The 16,148-nt window shown below is 34.5% G+C and overlaps 1 pseudogene; it reads left to right on the forward strand.

Annotated features, from left to right (window-relative positions):
• The first annotated feature begins 974 nt into the window (after positions 1-974).
• Positions 975-1,559, forward strand: LOC132014958 (large ribosomal subunit protein uL6-like; annotated as a pseudogene).
• Positions 1,560-16,148: the final 14,589 nt, after the last annotated feature.

The raw sequence follows: 16,148 nt of genomic DNA on the forward strand, positions 1-16,148 counted from the left end.
GGTTACATTTTACATAATTATAATACAATATCAAAACAGAAATTTCACTTTGAGAGAATGTATATGTATAATTCCATGTCATTTTGTCACATATATAGATTTGTGTAACCAAAGCACAAATCTAGATACAGGACAATTCTATGCCACAATAATCTCCCTCATGATACTTTTTTATAATCAAACCAGCAACCGGTTGATCATTCCTAACAGTTGGAACGACCTGATGTATTTTTCATCTCTATAGTTTTGTCATTTCAAGAATGTTATATAAATGAAATCTTTGTACAACTAAGTTTTTCTACTCAACGTAATACCTTTGAGATTCATCCAAGTTTTTGTATGTATTGACAAATAATCCCTGGTTATTTGTTGATAGTATTTCATGGTATGGGTGTACAATAGTTATTTTATTTTATTGTCTATTTATTTATTAACTTTTAAAAGATTTTATTTCTTTATTTTGAGATACAGAAAGCACTTGAGCAGGGGGAAGGGAAAAGGCAGAGGGAGAGAGAGACTCTCAGGCTGACTCCATGCTGAGTGTGGAGCCCAATATGGGGCTCCATCTCACCACCCTGAGATCCTGACCTGTGCCAAAGTCAAGAGTCAGTCATTAACCTACTGAGTTCCTCAGGTGCTCCTGGATATACAACAGTTATTTTAAACTTTTCATCTACTGAGAGAAATTTTGGTGTTTCCACTTTTTGGCTATTGCAAATAAAACTTCTATGAACAATTATGTACAAGTACTGTGTAGATGTATGTTTTCATTCTTCAGAGATCATTCCTGTTTCATTTTATTTGAAGTGTTTGCTGTTCTAATAGGTTTATAGTGATGTCTCAACATTGCCTTAATTTGCATTTCTTTGATGGCTAATGATGTTGAAAAGCTTATCTTGTGTTTATTAGCCATGCATATATACTTTTCAGTGGAATATTCCTTCATGTTGCTGTTTGCCACATCTACTGTGAGAATGAAGATCTTTTTCAGCAATCAGACTGTCAGCATTCCAGAAAATGTCAGCATCACTCTGAAAGGATACGCTGTGATCGTGAAGGGGTCCACAGGAATCCTTCAAAGGGAGTTCGATCTCATCAATACAGAGCTCAGTCTCCTTGGAAAGAAAAGAAGAGGCTCCGAGTTCACAAATGGTGGGGAACTAGGAAAGAACTGAGTACTGTTAGCACTATCTGTAGTCATGCACAGAACATGATCCAGGGCATTGTACGGGGCTTCTGTTACAAGATGAAGTCTGTGTATGCTCACTTCCTGGGACATCAATGTTGTTATTCAGGAGAATGGTTCTCTTGTTGAAATCCAAAATTTCTTGGGTGAAAAGTACATCTGCAGGGTTTGGATGAGGCCAGGTGTTGCTTATTCAGTAGCTCCAGCCCAGAATGATGATGAGTTACTTCTCCAAGGAAATGACATTGAACTTGAATCAAACTCAGCTGCCTTGATTCAGCAAGCCACAACAATTAAAAACAAGGATATCAGAAAGTTTTTGGATGGTATCTATGTTTCTGAAAAAGGAACAGTTCAGAAGGCTGATGAATAAGATCTAAATTGTTCAGCTACAGAAATAGCAAGTTGCTGGATGATTTTTCAGACTTTTTGTAAATATTTTAAAGATGCAATAAAAACTTTATTGATTTAGGGCTTTTTCTAAAGCCAATAATCCTTTCCAACTATTTGACAGGTAAACCAGTCAGAAGGAAATTGTAGTTTTCTAAGAAGAGTAACAGAAGGAATAGTATAGGGGTTTTTTTGTTGTTGTTATATTTGGTTTTTGGTATAATTTCATAAGAGAAAAAAATAAGTATTCCTTCATGATTTTTGCACACTTTTTATTTGGACTTGTTTGGTTTTTGTATTGTTTAATTTTGAGAGTTCTTTATGAGATATAGATAGATAAACATAACTATATATATCTATATCTATCAGTCCTATATACAATACATGATTATTATATATATCATATATGTGATTCCTTTCATTGTCTATGTGATTCACAACTGATTCCTGCCAGTCTATATGAGTCTTTTCATTCTCATTCACTGGGTTTTCTAGACAGTTAAATTTTTATTTTGACGAAGTCCTATTTATCAATTATTATTTTATTGATTGTGCTTTCAGTGTTATCTGTAAAAACGTTTTTGAAAGATTTTATTTATTTATTTGAGAGAGAGAAAGAAAGAAAGAGAGAGAAGATGGAGCAGAGTGAGAGGGAGAAGCAGACTCCTTGCTGAGCAGGGAACCCTATATGGGGCTCCAACCACAACCTTGAGAGCATGACCTGAGTGGGAAGGCAGGTGAAGGCAGACCGACTGAGCCACCAAGGCACTCCATATGTAAAAACTCTTCCCCAAGTCCTAGATCCTCAGATTTTCTACTATTTTATCTTCCATAATTTTGTACTGACTTTGCCTGGTTTTGAAATTGAGTAACATTTGATTTATAAATTTAGTAAGGAAAAGGTTTTGTTTTTGTTTTTTTCTGTTTTCTAGAAGAAATAATATAGAATTGATTTTTAATTCCTTTTAAATTATTTTGTAGAATTTGGAGTCCCTAGGTGGCTCAATCATTTAAGCATCTTACTTGATTTAGGCTCAGGTCATGATTTCAGGGTTCTGAAATCAAGCCTCGAATGGGCCTCCTTGGTAGGTGTGGAACCTGCTTAAGATTCTCTCTCTTCCTCTCCCTCTGTCCCTCCTCATCTCTCTCTCTCCCTCTCTTAGAAAGAAGAGAAAAGAAAAGAAAAGAGAAGAGTTGCGGTGCCTAGGTGGCTCAGTAGGTTGGGTGACTGCCTTTGGCTTGGGTCTTGATCCCAGAGTCCTGGGATCGAGCCCCACATCCAGCTCCTTGCTCAGAGGGGAACCTGCTTCTCCCTTTTCCTCTGCCTGCTACTCTGTCTTCTTGTTCTCTCTCTCTCTCTCTCTCTCTCTCTGTTAAATAAATAAATAAATAAATAGATAGATAAATAAATAAATAAAAAGAGAGAGAGAAAAGGAAAAGGAAAGGAAAGAAAAAAAAAGGAGAAGAAAAAGATATGGTAGAATTCTCAGGAAAAGGAAAGGAAAGAAAAAAAAAAAAAGGAGAAGAAAAAGATTTGGTAGAATTCTCCAGAGAATCACCAGAGACAGATTTCTTTACAGGGAGTTTTTTAAATTACAGTTTCAATGTCTTAATAGTTACAGGGCCATAAAATTATCTGTTTCATGTTGGATGAGCTGTGTTAGTTTGCATTTTTCAAGAAAGTGGTCCATTTCATCTAAATTATTCAATTCAGATATGCAGAGATACTATTATTCCCTTTTTATCCTTTTGATGTCTGCCTTGCCTGTAGTGTCTTTGTCATTGTGCTTTTCCTCCCCAGCCCCCCTTTTTTTTCTTTTTTTCCAGTAAGACTTCCTAAAGCCTTATCACTTTTGTTGACCTTTTCAAAGAACTTTTTTTTCCTGTGTGTTTGTGTGTATGTGTGTGTTTTAATAGTCTTTATTTATTTATAGGGATTTCACAGACTATATTGCAATGCCAACCTAGCAACGACATTTTGTGGGACTGGGTGAATATCTCTAATGCCATCAATAATTATTATCCTGTGTAATGCATCCCAACCAGATGTATTATACCATATTCTATATCATAATAATGAAAGTCTGTATTTTTCTTAATTATTCTGTCACAGTTTTAAGTCACAGTAAAAATAAAATATTATATCAATAAATGGGACTTTTTCACACAGCAGAAAACATGATTTTTAAGAACACTTTTTATACAAGTCTCAGTATATTTAACTAATATTTTGAATTATAAAATTATAAGTTTCTTTCAGCTATTTGATGTCCCTTTTTTTAAAGCTCCCAAGTATTTCTGATGAACAGTAATTCTACCAGTGTCTACCTAATGTCCTTTTAAATAAATGTTAAGGGTATAATATTGTGCAGAATATAATTTTTAAAATTACTATTAATAATCATAGTGATTACAATAATTTTAAACTTAGTTATACAGAATTGTAACTGAAGAGTAGATTTAAGTGAGAAAAATATTCATGTTTTAAAATTAACCTGTTTCATTTTCTGTGACAGTAAAATATGGATCTTTGTAAAATATGTATTAATTTATATATTCATTTATTCTCTGTACTATTTGAAAAAAAATCTTAACCCATTTAATTCCTTTTTTAGAAAACAAATTAAGTACAGGCTGGCAACTTTATGTGCTGTTTTGCTCTTATGTGAATTTAAACCGTTGAGTCATAAACTCCTGAAAAACTGTGCCTGTAATAGAATGCTGCCAGCAAGATCAGCTATAATTAAGCTTTAAATAATAACAACAATAAAGTATAATAATAGGTTGTATGTGCATCTTGAGTTTAAAAGAAGCCTTAACGTTCAGTACTAGATAATGAACATTTCTATTATTCTCAATGAGTTGGGTTAGTAAGAAATCTTGCAACAATCACATTTTAAAACGTTTAGATTTTTGTCTATGTGTTGAAAGCTTTAAGTTTCACAATAAATAATTACATAGATAGCTAGTAAGTCATATTCTTATTGGGTTGTAATTGTCATTAATGTTGTTCCTTAAAAAAAAAAATCAAAACTCAGAAGCTGTTTTGTTTTCTTTATGAAGCAGACATTTTATTGTCAAATTTCTGCGACAATTTAAAATATCAGTACATTTTAAGTTTCAAACCACAAAGTGGAATAGGAAGATAAAGTGTTAGTTAATTCAATCAAAATTTTTCCCATTGAGATCTGTTTAAGATTCTATTTTTTTTCCCATCTTAATTGAGTGTGAGAAATTTTCCAGAGCTATTTGCATTCTAATAGATTTCTGGATAAATGCTTAGCTTTCTGCTTAGTTTGTATTTGGAGAAAAAACTTGGGGATTATATGTAAGGCCACTAACGAAAATCTAGGACCAGCTGTGACTTACAAGGACACCTGCTAGGAACCACAGATTCACAATATCTGGAAGGACTGGCTTTTAGGGGGTTTGCCCAAAGGAAGTGAGGAGATGTTCTGGTGTTATAGATCCTCCAAATCATATTAATTCTATTATAAATTACTGGCATTAGGATTAATACATAAAAAAACACAAGAAAATACAATTTAAAAAAAGATAAATAGGGGCACCTGGGTGGCTCAGTGGGTTAAAGCCTCTGCCTTCAGCTCAGGTCATGATCCCAGGGTCCTGGGATCGAGCCCCACGTTGGGCTCTCTGCTCAGCGGGGAGCCTGCTTCTCTTCCTCTCTCTCTGCCTGCCCCTCTGGCTACTTGTGTCTACTACTACTGTCTGTCCAATGGTTAAATAAAATCTTAAAAGAAAAAAAAAAGATAAATAAAAGGGCACTTGGGTGGTTCAGCGGGTTAAAGTCTCTGCCTTTGACTCACGTCATGCTCCCGGAGTCCTGGGATCAAGCCCCACATCGGGCTCTCTGCTCAGCGGGGAGCCTGCTTCCCTCCCCTCCCGCTGCCTGCCTCTCTGCTTACTTGTGATCTCTGTCAAATAAATACATAAATCTTTAAAAATAAATAAATAAGTCTTTAAAAATAGATAAATAAATAAATAAATAAATAAATAAGATCCATATTAGGTATCACTCTTCACAAATTAAACCATTTAGTAAACTTGCTAAATACAATATCAACATATAAACATAAGGTTTTTTAAAAAAAATTTTATATAGTAGCAATGCTACTGGATATTAAAATAAAATAAATTAAAATAATTGAAATAAAAAGTGACCATTGATAATAGCCATCAAAATATAAAATCATTAGGGCTAATTCTGACAAAATGTCTTCAAATTTTATGGGCTAAAATCAAAAGATTGATGAATACCTCAATTAACAGAGGAGTGTACGGGATCATAAACTGAGGAGACTCACTGTTCTTAAGATGTCAGGTTTCCACAAATTATTCTATCAAAGAAGGCAATTCCACTTACTGTATGATCCCTTTATACCTATTGAGCTTCATATCCATTTCTGCTGTGTACTTGCATTTTAGCCACAATGATTTTGTTTCAGTACACAAAATTGCCATGGTTCTTATACTGGGTTTTTTTCACCTCTGCTTGTCACTTCCTTGCCTGTTAACTCATAATCCTTCAGATCTCTAATAAAATATAATTTCTTCATTGTAGATTTGTTATTCCCCCATGCTAGCCATACATTCTCTTACAGACTCTCATGAAATTCTGCATATTTTCTTTATTGCACTTCTAATTATTGTTATTTTACATCTAAGTTAATATTCCTCTATTTCCCTAGAATTTTTTATTAGAAAAAGACTTTGTTTTGACATTTTATTCTCATATAGTACATAGTCTAATCCAATATAAGGACACAAAAAATATTAGCTGAAGTAAGAATTGAGATCAAACTTACTCTCTATTGGAGATACAAGAGCATACATGTGGACCTATGTGTGCATGGGCATACATACATAAATACACCTACATGGAATCTGATGTAAAATTTGATCTATATCTGTACCAATGTAACAAAACAAGGTGTCTCATAGAAACTTCTTTTCTACAGTTGCAATGTTATGGGTGAAGGTTTTGTTCTATATCCTTTATGATAACATTTTACCAAGCTAGATAAAAGTAAATTAGAAAATAACTTAGAATAATAATAAATTATGTTCAAATATGTATTAACTATACAAAAGAAAACACTTCATAAAAAATGTCAATGTATTCCTTTGACAGAATTTGTATGGTTTTGCTGGCCTCGCTGAGGACACTTAAATGTGTTTGGATACTGGAATTTGGACTGGAGGCAGTGCCCATTCTCCCTGATAAATTGTTTTATGTATCAAGAATAAGAATTCTTTGTGAATCCAAGAAACTTTAGAATCCCTTATAATTGAAGGTTAACTACCTGTTTTTTTGTTTTCTGATTCAAAGTCTTTACATCAAAAGTCTTACAATGGCAAAATTTGGAGAGGAGGATAGTTTCCATGGAAACAACCCCCAAGTGTTTCTTTTTTAAAATTTTCTTTTCTTTTCTTCCTGTTCCATGACTTGTTTTCCTCTAATACTATTATTTTTTATCTTTTCTTTATCAGTTCTATTCTTTATTTCCATTTCTTACACCCTTTAATTTCAATATACTTTTCAATATTAAATTCCTATGAATAAGACTCCAAGCATTTAACAATAGGTAGAGGCTAAAATTCTTATTGTATTTGACTTACATCCTCAATAAGTTGTGGTGAGGCTTGTTCTAAGGTTCTAGGTAAATTTTTTTTAATTGTCTGTAGAAAGCAAATGATATTCTATAAAATTATGTTGATATTTCAGTGACCAACTTTTTAGACTTTACTAACATTTCTTTAAAACACTTATTGAATGTCTCTCACAGTCTATTGATCTATGCTGCTTTTTCTTGCTGATTATTCCAGACAAGCTTTAAAAAGCTCTTTGAAGAAAAATAGACTGGGAGGACAAAATGAGGTTGATTCACAAGTTGATATTGCTAGAGGATATAAAAGCAGTCTTTCAGTTAAGATACTGCTTATGAAGATTCAGGGATGATTTGACATATATTCCTAAACCAATTTTGTTTTAAAATAATGGTTATTTTAGCAATGCATCTTTTGATATCTGGAACAAAATGAATACACATATCTTCAATTTTCACATTTATTATATTGGAAATTGCGACTGGATTTTTTTATTTGATTTAATTCTGAAACATTCTGAAATTCTCAGCACAAAAAATAAGAGCAATCATTTCAATTCCCCTCACTTGTTGCATCTGTGCCCAGTAACCTAAACAGCATAATCAATAAATTTCCCTATTTAGACTGATTTTATTTAACTTACTTATTTTTTTGGGTTATAGTACCTTGCAAAGATTTGTTTGCAAAATTAAAAAAAATCAAATATCAATATTGTATGTTGTATTATGTTCTATTCTACATTCTTTGCATATGCCATTTCATTTAATCATCTTAACAAACACAACAGATATGCACTGATAGTTCTCCATCTGAAAGCTGCACATATACTGAAAGCTGATAAAACTAAGACAAACAATCTACTAGTAATTGCCCAAAGTCACACTTGAAAGTGGCCAATCACAGAGTCACAACAAACAATCTGAATCTATTAAGATTGGATAGTTTTAAGTGCCACACTATAATGCCTCGCCCCAAAATGTTACTATACCTTTGATGTTAAATATCTATTAGGCTAAATGGAAACACTTCCTTCTGATTAATGATTTCAGTTACACTATTAAGAGAAAAATGATGAATCTGTATTGATATATAAATATTCCCCTGAACCTTATGGATAAGCCAATCCCCCCGTTACTGAATCTGAAAACTTTTTTCCTTCCATGTCTCATCAAACTTAAGATTTTTAAGAAAAAAAAATTCTAAAAATTTATTTTTACTGCTACATTTCAATGTTAATGACCTTTATGGGTATATCTCTTTACCTGACATTCTATACATCAAACTTAATATTACAGACAGAGCACAAATTTGGAAATTTCAAAATTGAAAACAAAACAAATATAAAACATGATTCAAAAATAGTAGCATTCTCTCTTCATGGCTCTGGAATAGATTCAACTGAGATGCTCCCTAATATAATTCCATATTCTTCAATTTAGTAAGACCTTAGTTACTATATTCTAATAGGAGTTTTGGTTTACTATAAAGTCAATATTTAAGACAAAAATGACAATTGCCATCATAATTCACAGGTCATTTGTAAATTATTTACATTGAATTTAGGTGATGATAAAAGAAAGCAATATATGAGAAATAGAAGTAAGATGCAGCCACTCATCTAGTCATTCATTAAATTCATTCATTGAATAAGCATACAAGGTTAGAACTTTTGCCCTCTTCCAGTTTGGTTTTTGTTTTCTTATTGTTGACTTATAAGAATTTCATATATTTTATATATGCATCTTTCATCAGATAATGTAAGATTCGTCATTTTCTAACTTCTGAATTTTATAGAGATAAATAGTGAGAAAGAAAAGGAGTGAGAGAGGGAGACAGAAGAGAGAACACAAATAATTAAAATACATATCAAAAACACTAAACCAGAGGCACCTGGCTGGATTAGTTGGTAGACCATGTGACTTTTAATCTCAGGGTCTTAAGCTTCAGCCCCTGTTGGGTGTAGAGATTACTTAAAGGAAAATACTAAAATAAAAACAGACTTTTGAATTAAAATATATATTTTAAAAATAATAAATATAAGAACATATAAACTTGCCTGAATTAGATAAATTAATAAAAATGTGTAAATTGACAAAATGGTATAAAAAGAAAGATAGTATTTAAATAGACAAATGTTAGGAAATTGAAGTGAAATTCAGGAATTTCTCTCTATAAAAATACTTAGCTCATAGATTTCTTTTTATTCAATTCCATTAAACTTCAAGTAGTAGTTAATTTCTACCTCATATATTTTTCTTTCCAGGAAAAAAAAAAAAGGAAAGTTACTCAGGAAATTTTATGAAGCAAGGATAATCTTGAATCTAAAACTAGGTATGCAGTATAAAAGAAGAGAATAGCGTCCAGTTTCATATATAAATTATAAATAAACTTATCAAATATGAATGAAATATTAGTGAATTGGATCCTATTATCTTAAAAATAAAAACAGCACAATCCAATAAGTTTTAGTTGTTATTATGGACTGAATTGTGTTCCTTCACAATTCATATGTTGGAACCCTGAACCTCCATGCAATGATATCTGGAAATAGGGCCTTTAGGGAGGTAATTAAGATTAAATGACATCATAAGGGTGAGGCCCCAATACTGTAAGATTGCTTTCCTTATAATAGGAGGAGGAGACATCAGAGAGTTACCCTTAGCATACACAGAGGAAAGGCCATGTGAGCACACAGTGAGAAGATGGCTATATCCAACCCAGGCAGAGTTCTTACCAGAAATCAAATTTGCTGGCACCTTGGTAATAGACTTTTAGGCCCCAGAACTGTAAGAAAATAAATGTCTGTTGTTTAAGTCACCTAGTCTGTATTTTCTCACACAGGCTGAGCTGACTAATGCACCTAGGAATGCAGGAATGGTTCAATGTTAGAAAATATACACAAGTAAATCACATTAATAGAAAATAGTACAATATGGTAAATCAATAAAGAATAAAAAGCTTATGAAGATTCAAAACTTATTTATGTAATAACTTTTAGGAAACTAAGAATAAAGGATTTTTTAATGTGTTAGAAGTATATACCAGAAGCTTTTTTCTTTAAGATTTTATTTATTTATTTGACAGAGAGAGACATCACAAGTAGGCAGAGAGGCAGGCAGAGAGAGGAGGGAAGCAGGCTCCCTGCTGAGCAGAGAGCCCGATTTGGGGCTCGATCCCAGGACCCTGAGATCATGACCTGAGCTGTAGGCAGAGGCTTTAACCCACTGAGCCACCCAGGTGCCCCAGAAACTTTTGACAAAGGTATTTTTAATGGAGAAGAAAGTTAAACAATGTCTTTACGTTTCTTAAACAGAATAGTGCTCGGGGCGCCTGGGTGGCTCAGTGGGTTAAGCCGCTGCCTTTGGCTCGGGTCATGATCTCAGGGTCCTGGGATCAAGTCCCGCATCCGGCTCTCTGCTCAGCAGGGAGCCTGCTTCCCTCTCTCTCTCTCTCTCTCTCTGCCTGCCTCTCCATCTACTTGTGATTTCTCTCTGTCAAATAAATAAATAAAATCTTTAAAAAAAAAACAAAAACAGAATACCACTATTACTGCCACTGGCTAACAGAGGAATGCATGACTTAGCCAGTGCAATAAGTCAAAAGCAAACATAAACAAAACAACCATAAGAACTATAGGAATCAGAACAAAAGAGATTAAAAACTCTCATTTTGGGCAGGTAACATCATCATTACTTTGGAAAAGTCAACAGCATCAGCAAATTGTTAAAATACATAACTCAGGAAGGTTGAGAAATATCAGGTCAAGTTATAAAAGTCAGTAGCGTTTTTCTTAAAATAAGCAAATGCAATTCATGGTGTGATAAATGCTATGCCATAGCTGGTCTACAATAAAAGTAAGAAACCATTCATTATAGTATAAAAATTTTGAAATATCTAGGAATTAACCTAGTAATAAAGCACAGGTTTAATGTGAGAATTTTTTTCTTAAAGATATATTTATTTGAGAGAGAGGGAGAGAGCAAGTGCCAGCATGGGGATGGGACTGAGGAAGAGGGAGAGAGAGAAATCCCAAGCAGTCTCCTCGCTGAACACAGAGCTGGACATAGGGCTTGATCTAATGACCCTGAGATCATGACCTGAGCAGAAACCACCATTTGGATACTCAACGACTGAGCCACCCAAATGCCCCTTAAATTGAGAAATGTATTTACTTAATTTTTAACTTTTAAAAAGTTTTTATTTATTTATTTGACAGAGACAGCAAGAGAGGGAACACAAACAGGAGGAGTGCAAGAGGGAGAAGCAGGCTTTCTGCAGAGTCAGGAACCCAATGTGGGACTTGATACCACGCCCCTGGGATCATGACCTGAGCCGAAGGCAGATGCTTAACTGACTGAGCCACCCAGGAGTCTCTAAAGTGAGAAATCTAAAACTCAAGTAAATAATACAGAAAACATGATGATAAATATATGGATATTAAATGCTCTGGGATGAAATGTTTAATATTAGATAACTGTTGTCTCCAAATTAATTTATTAAGAGTTGAACTGAAAAAATGAGTTGGGTTTTTGTATGGAAATAAAAAATAAACATTAATATGAAAGAAAAGTTTTGTATATCACAATATAGCCTACTTCATTCAATAAAGCACTCACAATTCTTTTCAAGACTGATCTCCCCATGCTGAATATCTATAGAAGATACTTAACACTCTTGGAAATCCTCTTGCATAGCTTAGGGTGTGTGCAAGGTACGACTTTAAATTTTTCAAAGGTCTCATCTTTGGGTCTTCTAGATACATGCCCAATATGATCTTTGATGCCAAACTTGTTTCATCTTGAGAACTGCTTCCTAGATGGTAAGACTGAAGATAAGAAACACTTATTTTTCAATCCAGGAATTGTAGGACCTTCAATATTCTCTCTCAAATCTGCTTACAAACTGAAAAGTTCTTTACTTAGCTTAGTGGTTCTCAATTAGGAGTGATTTCCCCCTTAGGGGACACTTGGCAATGTCTGGAGGCACTGTTGGTGTCGTAACTGAGGGCAGGTGTGACTGGCATCTAGCAGGTAGACACCAGTGATCCTGCTAAATAGGAACAAAACAATCCCCCACAACACAGACTTATCACCCCAAAATGTCAATGGTGTTGAGTTCAAGAAGGCCTGATTTTGACTCCTCTTTCTCTCTCTTCTTGTACCTTAACATAAATAGCAGAAAGAATCCAACTGCCATTTTCACATTCTGTGAAGAAATCACCTTTCAAAGTTGCACAAGTTCATTAGGTACATTTTCCAATTTTCAAGTTATTGCAGGTGTTAGATGTAATTGCTCTGCTACTCTTTATCATGGATTGCCTTATTTTCGGTCTTCCACAGCAGTTTCCTTAGGACATTTTTTGTTCGTTTGTTTGCTTCTGCCCATATTTTAGGTTTTTCTTACAGTAGCACTCTATTTCCAGGTACCCATTTCTGTATCAGTTATCTATCACTGCATTAAAAAAAAATTTAAACACCCCAAATAATGGCTCAAAACAGCATCTTTAGTTCATCATTGAACTTGATTGATCGTGCATCTCTTTTGGTAATCTCAACTGGGTTCCTTCATGTATCTGCAATGACTTGCAGGTCATTTATCCTCATTCTGCTTCTGTGAGTTGGCTTGCTGCCCGCCATCTGGGGTGATTCTGGCGACTACACTATCTATCACTCATAATCCATAAGGCTAATTTAGGTTTGCCTATATGGCAAAGTGTCCAAAACATCAATAGAATGAGCCTTGATGTGCCAATGCTTTAAAAGTCTTAGCTTGCATCACGTTTGTTTCTGTCCCACTGACCAAAGCAAGTCATAAGGCTAGTACCAACACAGGGGCTAAACGATACCAGTTATTTACAAAGCATGAGTAAAATAAATGATGAAGTTCCAGAACCTAAGTCATGTTTGGTGGGGTGAGGTTCGGAGCTGATGACTAAAGAAAGAATTCTTAAGACATCTTTGGTGCAAAATGGTGGTTTATTAAAGCACGGGGACAGGCCCCGTGGGCAGGAAGAGCTGCTGCCCCGGGTTGTGAGGAGTGGCTGGTTATATACACAGGAGTTGGGTAGGTGAGGACAAAGGGTTGTTCAGAAGGGCTATTGGGATAAAGAAGACTGTCAGGATATGGAAGGCCTGGTTACTATCAAGCCAAGGCCACTTTCCCTCTAATGAGGCACTAACATAAAGACAATTGGGAGTCTCCTGGTGGAATGTTACATTCCTGCTATCAAACGTCCTTGTTAGTGAGATTTAGGTCTTAAAAGAAATTTAACTTTATTTACTTTTCCTTCTACCTCCATCTCCTTTGGTTTTTTATGGAGGGGAGGGTGACGTTAGGGCTTGAGGAACTGAGTTATGTATCTTTGGAAATTGGGCTATTGATAAGGCAACTTCTTTGTTGTAAATCTCAAGGACATTTGTAAACCAAGAGAGACTCCTGCCTTGCAGGACTGTGATCTCTGCAAGATAACCATTTGCTCTTCTTTTAGGGCAGTCAGGGGAGCCTGTGAAATGTCACACATATTACCAAGGGGAGTGGGTGGAGAGGGGGTGCAAGGTGCCAGCCAGCCTCCTGCTCCCTCATCATAAAGGGAAGCATTTGTGGTCATTTTTGCAATTCACCACATTCTAATGTCCAGGAATATATTTTATCCCCGTGTATTTTAAAGAACTATCTCACAGATATCTAAGATGGAGCTTTTATGTGTATATGTAATGAATCCTAATTATAGTCACAGAAGGTTAAAGGACTTTGCAGTATCCACCTTCAATGGGGTACACAGATAAATACTGGAAATGCATGCCATATGTGTTGAGTACCATGCAGTAGCTAAAGCAGTGGATGGGATGTCCATGTGACAATGTTGATTAATTTTAAAAAGTGCAGAGTGAAAAGCAAAAAGTGAGAAACAGAAAGAAATCTGTCATGATAGGTCTACGTAAGTCAGAAAAAAATAAGTTATTTTACAAGCATGCATACAAACCAAAAGATAAACCTTAAGCACAGTGGGATGTCTGACTATGGTCTGGATCATAGGGGAGTGAGAACATGATCCAGAGACAGAGGACAGGTTTAAGAGCTCATATGTAAGGTCTTGCACTGAGCATGATTTGGCTTCCTTCTGCCCCTCCAGCTTCACTTCACATCTGTTTCTTCCTTGTATTTGAATTTTAAACACACTGGCTTTCAAAAGAGCCATTTCCTTATACCCCTTGGCTCTTTCCCTTGATATTCCTGAAGTACTGAAAACTTCCTGTCTTTTTCTAGTTAATTCCTACTTACTCTCCAAATCTCAACACAAATACCACTTCCTCTGTGAAGTCTTTCAAACCCTTCAGATGAAGCCAGGTGTCCTCTTATAGACACTCCCAGATTCCTGAGTATTTTCCTCAATTCACTGGTCAAAATTATTTTATATTTAAATTAACATCGCTCTCTTAAGATTGTAAATTTCCTTAGACTAAGGATCTTCTTATCTGTCTTCATTTTATTCCTGTCATGTAGTTTATTGCATGATGGAAGGAAATTTATGAGGGACTTAAAAATATTTGCTAAGCTAAGAGAAGAAAAATTCAATATCATCTAGCATTGTATGGAGATACACAGACTTGCACACAGACACAGACAGACAGACAGACATACACATACCCATGTGTATATACATCATATAAAACCAAATTATTATTTATGCAACTGTTTCAAATTGAAGTTTCCTTAATATAATGCTATTTTGGTTAGTTAACGACTATTCATGTCTTCTTTTGCTTTCACCTTAAATGTTATTCTCTCAAGAAACAAAACTAGACCTTCAGATCTCCCTATTATATCCCTGTTATTTCTCCTTTTAACTACACATCACAACTGTAATTAAAACTATTTTGATACTTGTATGAGAGATATTATGTACTATATGTGAATAATATATGTGTTCTATATAAAGTTATATGTAAAAATACAAATTACACACACACACACACACACACACACACACACACAAAGAATTGCTGTTCAGAAGGCTTCTGGGATTTGGTTATTTAGCCATTCACTTATATGTTCCAAATCCTGTGTTAGGAGATAATTTCCAGCATTACAATGATTGAGGGAAACTCACAGTAATAAGCTCTCATTCTGTACAATTATAAGGTCTTTCCCATTCATTGTTTTTGTAGAAAATACTAGGGTTACTTCAATCTGAATATGTATGTGTGCATACAGATTGATTTCGTGTCCTCCTTAATATTATGATAAGGATGTACTTTCACCCTCTCTGAGATCTGTAAGAGGGAGAAATGACTTTCTCAGAAGGAGACTGAGAAAATGTGTGTGTAATGATGGGGTTATTTGAGAAATGTACTGTGCTCTATTTATTATTTGATCTAGGGCATGGTGCTTATCCTCGCTGTGATTTGGGGCTATTGAAGTCAATTATGTGGAGACTAGAAGCGAATGCTAGACCAGCCTTACTAGGGACATATTAGAAAGTGCTCAAATGTTTCCCTGCCTGTCACCGGGGAGGACTTCTGTTGGGTTGCGGCAAAGACATGTGCTGACAGAGTCTGGTGGAAACAGTTGTGGAGAGTTTTGTGCTTATGCAGATTTGGGGATTTAATGTATGTGGTTCGCACATGTTACCTGAGAATATAGTCAGATACTTCAAATCTATCTATATTTAGATTGTGTACTTGAGAGAGAAAATGATATTAGAGAGTAGTTATTTTTATTATTCTCTACCTTATATTATCTGGGTCATAAACTTCTTAAAATTTCTTTTTCTGTATAGGCTTTTTATGCTTCTATTCAATTCTGAGATAATTTTCTTCAAAGATTAAGGAAAATATATTCAGCTGTTTTAAAGCTAAGTAAATGTTAAAATTATACATATACATATAACATATTTTACATATATATATATATATATATATGTAACACATCATAAGAAAAGCAA

The sequence above is a fragment of the Mustela nigripes genome, chromosome 4 (genome assembly GCF_022355385.1).
Source record: "Mustela nigripes isolate SB6536 chromosome 4, MUSNIG.SB6536, whole genome shotgun sequence".
In the NCBI taxonomy this organism is placed as follows: domain Eukaryota; kingdom Metazoa; phylum Chordata; class Mammalia; order Carnivora; family Mustelidae; genus Mustela; species Mustela nigripes.